The sequence below is a fragment of the Xenopus laevis genome, chromosome 1S, assembly GCF_017654675.1.
Source record: "Xenopus laevis strain J_2021 chromosome 1S, Xenopus_laevis_v10.1, whole genome shotgun sequence".
Lineage (NCBI taxonomy): Eukaryota > Metazoa > Chordata > Amphibia > Anura > Pipidae > Xenopus > Xenopus laevis.
In genome coordinates, this window is record NC_054372.1 from 190,877,973 (window position 1) to 190,888,885 (window position 10,913).

A 10,913-nucleotide genomic window follows, 5' to 3' on the forward strand; every position below is an offset into this window, starting at 1 on the left:
GTGCAGAAGTCTGCTGGAGTAGCACTATTAACTGATGTGTTTTGAAAAAAAACATATTTTCTGATGACAGGATCCCTTTAATCAACATATATTCTGGGAATAGTGTTCTGCAGTATAAGATTTGAAATTGTTATTATTATAATTCTGGTTGATATAGTACCATTAACTCCTGTAGTGCCAATCATAGTACTGTAGCTGCAGAGGAGGAGGAACAGAAAGTATTCATACGGTGGAGGTGACCTAAGTGATTGTAGATAGTAGTGTGAGTGTGTAAGCAAATAGTAAGGTGGAGTAAGGATGGTGGTCAAGTTTTTGAGGGCCTAGGTCATGGCATTGAATGAAAAGGTGGGTTTGATGAAGTGATGATTTGAAGGTCTGGAGCTTCTGGAAGTGTCTAATGGACAAGGCAGGGAGTTCCAGAGGACGAGTGCAGGACATGAAATATCCAGGATGTTGGAATAAAAGTAATGAATGAGAAGGAAAGAAGCAAACCCTTTGTGTCAGGGGGTGAACTTGGTGTTTGGAGAGGTGATGTACTGGTAGGAGCAAGAACTCCCAAACCAGACAAACATGATCTAGCATTCATTTAACAACACTGGCTAATTTGCTCTACTTCCTCCCCGGGCTCCCAGTTAGTGTTCCTGCCTAATTCCATCATCTTTATCATCATTCAAAAACTTTGAACCAGCAAGTTACTCCTTCAAATCCGGACACATATGATTTCATCAGGGTAAAGAGAAAATAATGTAGATACAAGCTGCATTGCTGCAAAGAAACCAGTAAAGCCTATAATCTGCATTTATATTGGCTTCTAGTTAGCCATTAGTAAAGTCAATAAGTTCTGCAACACTGCTAATTAATATTCCTTAAACCTAAAATGGTTTATTCCATGTACCTCCACTCATTTTCCTTCTCAATTGCGAAGCTCTGCCTAGTATGGTTGTAGATTAGTATATGGATAACCTGGTCCATGACTGGAAGGGGGCAGGATTCAGCCCAAATTCAATGCCGGGGTTTAAACTGCCCATGAGGGTACTTTCCAATTTATACCACTGTAGGGGTTGCACTTATGTAATTCAGCACTTATGTTCATAAAAAACGTAAGCGTCATGCAGAGTAGTGCAGTGGAGCTCCAGGACACCATCTTCTGCTCCAGGACACCATCTTCTGTTATTTGGTACATGCGCAGTTGGAGCCAGTCGGGTATTCGCACCAACTGCGCATGTACTTGAAAGCCGTAAATTGCCTAAGGGAAGGGAGAGGATACAAAAAAACCCGAAGATGCGGTAGATGGTGCCCTGGAGCTCCACTGCACTGCTCTACATGAAGAAGTGGGATTGACATTTGGGGATACTTTTTGCACTAATGCACTAATGCACTATGCGGGAAGCCGGGAGGGGGGACAATAGGGAGTTAGTGGATGGGGTTTTTCTCATTGGGGTGTTTAGTTCTCCTTAAACATTTGAATTTGTTTCCTGTATCGCACACTAATGCATAGTTTTGCCAACTGCTGGGATCTGGGGTCCAAAAGTGGATTGGGATTCTAGGCTTAATTCCTAGTTATGGTGAAAATTTTGGTAAATGCTTATTCTGAAACATCAGCAAAAGGCCACAGGGGGTAATATAAGGAGTGAAAAATCTTGAAGATATGATAAGCCTAAAATGACAAAGTTTGATATATAATACCCTTTACCATGTGCTATTTGCCCCATTAGCACTCTTTAGAGGCAATTTTAAAGGTTCTGGATGAAGATCCTAAATAACACAAAATTGTGCCTAGAGTGTTTACGTAACACTTGTGTCTAGGGCCTTGTTGTGCTGTGCACCTACTGCCTAATTAAAAACCCAGTGTGGAGTGCAGAGCACAATGCTGAATGGTGCAAGACAGTCCTGTCCTCACCACCTGCCATAGCCATAATGAGCAATTTAGGGAGCATCTTCCACATCACGCCCCCCCCCATGAATACAGTGCTGCTAAATGCCAGCAGTGTTGTATTTTCTGGGGGTAGTGCAAAAATATGCACCCCTACAGTGCAGTGCAGAGTGCAAACGGGAAAAAAATGTAAAGGTGTAATGTTATTTGTACTCTGTACTACACTTTCTAAATATCCCAATAGAGTTTAAATCTGGCATTTGCTAATGAACCCTAACCTCTATTTTTCTATTGCCACGAGCCAATACCGCATAAACACTAATAAATCCATAATTCTAAGGAAAAAAAAAGACTCAGTATTTTTGTAGTTAATGGATAGATGCTCCATTCTTGTTATACAAAATAAATGCTTGGGGAGCAGATGTTCAAGAGTCTCTCTTTTCTTTTTTTTCAAATACTGCATTTATTTCTTATAACCTCAGACTCTGAGAAGCTACAAGTAAATGGCTAGCCAAACATGAGCAGATTACTTAAAACACTCGTCTCGAGCTCGGCAATAATTTAATTAGTATTTTTAAACATTTTTAGGACAAATGTTTTAATGTCTCATTAGCGAAATGAATAAAAACTCAAGTTAAACCAGTTGATTTGCCGCAATGAAACATTTTACTGCCATTTTCTCTGACAATACATTTTAGTGACCATTTATTAGATCTTTCTTTTCGACTAATGATATGGAGAACCACCATAATTAAGAATTAATGTTTTATCCTCTTCCTTTCTGTTGCTGTTTCATCCATGTCTTATTTGCTTCTTCAGAATCGTGTGTTGTGATTTTTATTTTCATAGAGTTCTGCCAGTTGGATAGGGGATCTATAATTCCTAGAAGAGCTTAATTTAAAGGAGAATGAAACCCTCAGTAGAAACTGGGCCAAACCCTTTCTGAGCCTCTTGCTCTTGACCAGCACCATTTAGGACCCCCTAAACTCAGCTGTTTCCTCTACCTTGTTCAATAAAAGCAAAGAAAAAATACAAGCCTTAATATATTTTTACTTTTGTTCTGCATATACAGGTATTTGTATTAATGTAACAGTGAGTTAGGGACAATAGGACAACACAGTAAACAATCTAGACTGAATCTGTATCTACTCCAGACATTCCTCCACTAGTTGATGCAAAGTACCATGTACCATAAGCCTAATGGGGTTTTTTGTCTCTTTCTCTGAGACAAAAAAACATTGATAGACTAAAACAGTCCATCAAAAGCTGAATGTTTAGACATTGATAGACTAAAACATTCAGCTTGAAGACTTAGCTTCAAGAATGGGTTAGTTGAAGCATTGAACTGAAGTGTCCATGGCCCACTGGGGCTGCCACGTCAGGTCCCGCCCTTCATCCCAGTCTTAAGCTGATGCAGCAACCTCATGTGCACCCCCCATGTACCTTATATTTTTCTGTTACAGATGCAATCACAAGATGTCTGGGGAAGCAGCAATAGCTTCATGTGTGGAGCAGATCAAGACTGGGTCGTTGGGTTCCTCCATTTTTTTTTTGTCCCACCATCCCAGTCCAACACTGGTTGGATTTGTTTTTAAGTCAACAACTGAAAGCTGTAGTTGGCATGTTGCAGGCTACTAAATTATGGTTATTCATGTATTTCTACAGTACAACTAAACTGCTTGTATGGCACACACATCAACAGACAAAATATATCCAGCTCTCGCACACCACAATTCAATTAGATATCTGGTGCTCTGTGGTAGAGGTTCGGCAACCTCACAATCTGTTAGAAGTACAAAGTATCCACGGCACACAGCTTAGTGTAAGCAAGGATCTCCTTGCACGTTTATTGCGGTAGTGAGCTCACTACCGCAATAAACGTGCAAGGAGATCCTTGCTTACACTAAGCTGTGTGCCGTGGATACTTTGTACTTCTAACACACATCAACAGTTCACAGTGGAGAAGAAGCGTTAAGGGGTGATATGATAACTATGTATAAATATATAAGGGGATCATATAATAATCTCTCGAATGCTTTTGTAGTGCTATAGTAAAATGAGTGCACCGTTATCTAACTATGAGCTCCACTCCCAATATTGTGCTCCAGATGAAACCTTAAATCTTAGGGAGTAAGCCCTTACAAATGGTGTGGAGGCAGGGTGTAGTGTAACTGTAACTTTATGCAGGGTTTAATAATTGGGAGCCAGTGGTTCTGATAACTTAACCAATGAACATATTTATTGTACAAGAACAATCCTCAATGGAGTGTACATAAGAGCAAAACAGGATCATAGAGCACAGTGGATAGGCATATAGTCACAGCACCCTTGGTCAGTATTACACCCCACAGGCAAGGGAACATATACAGCTGCAATGAAGGTACACCCAGCTTTCAGCCTTTTCCCTAAGTGGAACCCAGGGGAATTACTACATCCTTAACTCTATGCACTTAGTCCCTACTTCTGGGCAATTAGTACCCAGGATCTTAATCCCTCTGACTCTCCTCATTGGAGCCTTAGGCTGCTCAGCTTAATAGAGGTCATTCCTAGAGTGACCTCTAAGGGTAAGTAGCCTATCCTTACTAGACCTGACCTGTCTAAGTTCCATAGAAAAGAATTTCGCTGGCACACAGGATTTTAGGCTGCAGGGCAAGCCCTTGCAATTTTTTAATGCAGTGCAGGTGGACACCTGCACTGCATTAAAAAATTGCAAGGGCTTGCCCTGCAGCCTAAAATCCTGTGTGCCGGCGAAATTCTTTTCTATGATTCTGTGAGGTGGCCGATGCCTCTATCGTTGTGCACCAGGTGATTATATCAGGAAAGGTGGCGTCGGTGTGCGGTTAATCCTAAATCTTCTTGGCTGTCTAAGTTCCACTCAAGCTCTGTCTGCCTGCTCAGGCTAGAGCCAGCACAAGATGGACCCTGAGAGCATGGCTACAAAGGGTTTTATATTTTAGCACAGTGCCATCTACTGGTCACATTTGCTAACAGCAGGGGCATAGCATGAGGCAGAATAATGAAATAGCTCCCCTTTTAGAGCCCATTTAGGCTTCTATACCACTGGGGTTTTGCCTGCCAATATTATAAGGGGTGTCTAATTTACTCTACACTTTATTTACCAGTAGCTCCTTCCAGCTGACACAAGGTCACCCATTCAGATTAGAAGAAAAAAGGTTCCGGCTAAATATTGGAAAGGGTTTTTTTTATAGTGAGAGCTGTGAAGATGTGGAATTCTCTCGCTGAATCAGTGGTACAGGCTGATACATTAGATAGCTTTAAGAAGGGGTTGGATAGTGTTTAGCAAGTGAGGGAATATAGGGTTATGAAAGATAGCTCATAGTACAAGTTGATCCAGGGACTGGAGTCAGGGAGGATTTTTTTCCCCCTCTGAGGCAAATAGGAGAGGCTTCAAATGGGGTTTTTCGCCTTCCTCTGGATCAACTGGCAGTTAGGAAGGTTATATATAGACTTAAAAGGTTGAACTTGATGGATGTTTGTCTTCTTTCAACCTAACTTACTATGTTACTAAATAACAAAAAACTCAGCATAGACAGGGGTGAACATTTTCTCACCATAAGAGTTGCACTCTTCTGCATTCAACTACTGGAGTTGCTATGTGTGTGTTGACTAAGCTGTTATCAGTGCTGCTCTTACAGCAAGGCCATATCAGTACCATTAAAGGATACTAATCACTTTAAGTTATAGAGGCCAGTTTCTGACATCAGAGCATGCCATACATATGGTTATACAGGATAATTCCCATGTTGTAAATGATATATGATTATAAACAGTTTGTATAATATGAAATGAGTTTCAAGACCGGCGTAGCAAGGACCAGGGCATGCAATTCTGTATGACTCTGTATGATATCTTTACAGTAAGTGATCTATATTTTTCAATATAGATCACTGAAATTCAAGGGAATTTTCGAAGTAAAAAAATTCGAAATTCAAAGTAATTTTTTGGATACTTAGACCATCAAATAGTATAATACGACTTCGAATTTACTTCGATTCGAAGAAAAATCGTTTGAATATTCGACCATTCAATAATCGAAGTACTGTCTCTTTAAAAAAACTTAGACTTCGATAGTTCACCAAATTAAACCTGCCGAAGTGCTATGTTAGTCTATGGGGACCTTCTAATGCCTTTGCCTATATTTCACTTCGAAATTCGACCTTTGATAAATCTGCCCTAAATGTATTTTTTAACAGTCAGGCTGTTTACATACTGTCCAGGTGGAAAACCTAACTGGGCAATGTTTGGCAGTGCCTAGATGTGACCCATAGGCCACCAGAATGTTGGAATCTATTGCTGCATTTTATTACTTGCCAACCCAGGTCTGGAACTTTTGGCTTTCCCACAAATCTGGACCTATGTACATCCTTAGTCCATCACTAAACATCATGTCAGGCAATGTACTTAAAGAAATTGCACTGAAAAGAAATTGCACTGAACATTGTGAGAGAACATGTGAGAAGTTTGTGGCTACATCTGTAGATAGATCTAGGTGTCATCTGTATAGTGATGGCACCAAATAACCAAATCAATCTTCCTAAAGATGTGGTGAAGACTTAATGGAGCATCGAACCTAAGACAGAGCCTTGAGGAACACCAACAGAGCCAAAAAGTGGGACAGAGACAGAAATGTAAAAATTCAACATTATAAGATTGATCCTAAAAATAATGGTTTAACCAAGGAGAGAGAGAGAGCAGTGTTATTCCTGTCAATAGTATAAAACATTGATTTAGTGGGTGGTCAAACTGTGTCATTGACTGCTTAAAGGAAGAGCATGAAATATTGACCTTTAGATTAGGAGAAGGTCATTCGCTATTTTGTTGTGAGCAGATTCTACTTAGACATAAAATGGTGGTTGAGAATCTAGACTGGCATCTGGACACAAGTATTTACAGCTTTTCTAAAACAAAAAGGCTGAAAAATAGTAGATGGGTTGGTAGGGGACCGGAAACAAGGGCAGATCTTCTGAAGAAGGAAGACATAGGAGACATTAGTTATTTAAGGAGAAAGGAAAAGAAGAAAGTGAATTGTTGAATAGAAGAATAAGTGCAGGGCAACATGAGCTTATGTGGCAGGTTGTCTGAGCAAATCAGAAGATGAGTAAGAGGCTGTCACGGCCGGCACCCAACACCAGAACAAATGCCAAGGACCCTGGTTTCACCAGTAGTGTGACCACCTTTGGGCTTCGGGAGAAGCCCTCAGCTTAATTGGGTGCCACCTGGACTTAACGAGGGGTACAAGGCGAGGTGTTCTGGCTGGCAAATAGCAAGAGTCTTTGGCCAGAAGGTCAAGGACAAGGCGTCTGGTGGAAACGGAACAGACCAGATCAGGACAGGCAGATAACAGAATCGTCAGGCAAGCAAGGGTTTGAAAACCAGATAATCAGACAGACTGGATAAGGCAGAAGGATGGTCAGACAGGCTGGGTCGAGGCAGGCAGATATCAGAATCGTCAGGCAGGCAAGGGTCGAACCGTGTTGTCAATTAAGGGGTTAAGCAGGAAGAGTTGTCGCAGGCAGGCAAGGGTCAGGATACAGAATGCAGAGTAGACAGGAACAGGCAGGGTCAAACACGGATAATCAGGATAGCAAATTCAGGAACAGGTAGCACAAAGCTCAGGAAACCACAGGATAAGATCCTATGACGGGCACTGTGCACTTTGTGAATTTATCCTGAAGAAGGGAGGCTGTGTTCCCCCCGAAACGTTGATTGTTGGTGGCATTAATAAAAGGGGTACAATCCCCGACTGCAACATTGGTGTGTGCGGACCGTTTTTGAAATTGTACAGCAGTAAGGAGACCGGGCTTGGTCAACGGAGGACCAGCACCACCACGCAGAAAAGTGGAAGGAGGTGTGCGGTAATACAATATTTCATTGAGTAGTGTAATGGCACTTCTGATAGTGTCAATTTTGTTTTTGAAGTGCTCAGCAATATCTTGAGCAGAGACAGATGTGCACGGAGGGGGTGGAGAAGGGGAAAGAAGATTGTTAAAGGTGGAGAAAAGTTGTGCCTGTTTTTTAGAAAGGGAGTTAATGAGTGAAGTGAAGTACGTTTGTTTGGCATGGGAAGGGCTGGTGCCTTTTAGGAGCACAGGGCAGATTTGCTGCTCCAAAAATCTGATTCCAAGCGGGATTTGCGTCTTTGTAGAGCTTTGGTATGAGCAGTATGCCATGGTTGAAGTGGTTTGGGTCTAGCACGTTTCGTTTTTGCAGGAGCAAGCTCGTTAAGGGCAGTGGTGAGACTACTATAGTAGACAGAGATAGCAACATTAGGACAAGAGAAGGCTGAGATATTAGAGTGAAGAGAGTCAAAGGAAGAAGAGAGATGTGACACGTCTAAAGTTTGCAAGTCATGGTAAGTACGTGTTTGGGGAACAGCAGGGGGTGAGGAGAGAGTTAGTGAGAGTTGAAATGTGACCATATTGTGATCAGAGAGGGGAAACGGTGAGTTAGTAAAATTGGTGGTTGAACAGAGTCTGGTAAATATAAATCCAGAGCGTCACCATTGAAGTGAGAGGGGGAGTCTGAGCACAAATATAAGCCTAAGGAGGATGTTAGTGAAAGCAGTTTGGAGACATAAGGGATGTTAATATTGTTAACGGGTATATTAAAGGAAAAGGCAATCCAAGGCGCCTGTAGTGAGTTAATAATAGAAAGCAGTGGGATTTAGGAGAAGGACAGTCCTGTTATACTTGGGGGTGCCAAAAGTTAGTCACCCCCAATTGATGGCATTTACTTACTTGACACCCCAGGCTGGTGCTCCTATCAGGAGAAAAAATGCACCGGCCTTGGGTTATTCCAGCGAGGACCACAGATTGAGCGTCTTCCATGCTTCTTTCTTCTCGCGGGTGTGCATGCTCAGTAGAGCAAAATGCTGAAATTTAACGGAGAATTGGCCTATTTCATTCTACTGCACATGCATCTGCCCTGGGAAATTTGCAGAAAGAAAAAGTCGATAGGCGTTCACTCCGTGGTGCTTGCTGGAAAAATCCCGGCCTGGTGCAGTTTTCTTCTGATAGGAGTGTCAGGTAAGTAAATGCGATCACTTGGGGGTGCCTAACTTTTGCCACCCCAAGTAAATAGGCCTTTCCTTCTCCTTTAAAACAGGGTGACTAGACCACAACAGCCTCCCACCTACTGCTTGCTCTGAGTGCATCCCACCAAGGAGTACTGTATCCACATGGAAGCTCAGTGATTTTTTATGTGCATTTGGCATATTTCCCCATTGTTATAAATCTGTAAAACTGAATCTGTCATTTATTTACATGACTGTTTCAGATAATGTTCATTGTTGAAGCGACTGTAGGTGGCTGAGGAAAGTGCTCTTCCTATGCTCATGACACATAGGGGGTTATTTATCAAAGTCCGAATTTATCTCATTATTTTGATTAAAAAAGTCCAACCAACTCTGAATTGTTGATTGGACCTTATTTATCATAGAAAAAGCTTGCTAAAATCAGTTTGGGCAAAAAATCTGAAAAATTCTAATTTTCCAGCAAAAAGTCCAATTTTCCCATCAAAAAGTCAGATTTTCTCACGAAATCAGACATTTGCCTCCAAATTTGGAAACTTCCGATTTTTGGTCGAAACTCAGCGCGGACCATGATATTGAATTGGAACCTTTGCCATTGACTTCTACAGGACCTCGACAGTTAGGAGATGTCTGATTTTCAGATTCAGACTTTTTTCAGCCTTGTGTATAATAAATTCAGAAAAAATCAAATTTTTTTTGGTAAAAAAAAATCTGAATTTTTTCACGATTTTTGTATTCGGAGTTTGATATATAACCCCCATAATGTCGTATTGCCCACTGGCATTTTCAGCCGGTAGTGAAGCTTTAATGGAGAACATCATTAATTACAAACTACAGGCTCTTCATCAAAGTTTGGTTTATTCTTTGCTGCCTGGAAAATGCAGGCAGAGGATATGCTGCTTGTTTCATGAACCAAGTCATGACCTCAGAGAATATCTAGTATAGGTAAATTTTAAAACAACTGGACTTGCTGAGTAATCAATCAAGAAGTTTCACTACTCATCCGAGCAGCTTCTTCAGTTCAACTGACTGGTGTGGGAATTTCTCGGCATATAAACTCTTCCACTAATCCATTTACAATGGCACATTGTAACTCTTCAAAGAGGTGACATCTGAAGAAATTCACAGAGGTGTAGATTCTGTGTAGTTACTGTGATCGGATTATCCAATGTGTCATGCAACTCCTAGATACAGGTGTTACTTGTGAGAGTTGCATGAATGGATGTGTGAAGTGTTCTGAATCCGCCGGGGTACAGATGTTAGAACAGCATTGTATGTAGCAGACAGGTGGTCTGTTTAGGGATGGTTTCTCCACCTTGACATGAATCGCCTCTTTCACGCCTCGTTCAAACTAGCGGTCTTCTTTATCCAATATTTGGACCTTGCTATCTTCAAAGGAGTGTCCCTTGTCTTTTAAGTGTAGAAAGACAGCTGAGTTTTGCCCTGTAGAGTTCTCCCTCCAATGCTGAGCCATTCGCTTGGAGAGCAGTTGTTTTGTCTCCCCAATGTATAGATCTGTGCTCTCCTCACTACACTGGACTCCGTATACCACATTGCTTTGTTTTTCTTTAGGGGTTGGATCCTTTGGGTGTACCAGTTTTTGTCTCAGTGTGTTGCTAGGTTTGAAAAACACAGGGACGTGGTGTTTTTTAAAAATCCTCCTGAGTTTCTCAGACACTCCAGCTACATATGGGATGACTATGTTTCGCCTACTCGTCTCCGGGTAGTTATTTCTATTGGTGTTCCTGTTGGGCTTGGTTGCTGCTGTTTTGACAAAGGCCCAGTCTGGGTAGCCACACGCTTTCAAAGCTCCTCTGAGATGTTTTTGCTCTTTGCCTTTGGACTCTGTATCAGTTGCCACACATTCCACCCTATGGTGCAGAGTTCTAATGACCCCCAGTTTGTGTTCCAGAAGATGGTGGGAATCAAACAACAGATATTGATCCGTATGAGTGGGGGGGCCTTCGACACCACCTGTCTGCTACATAC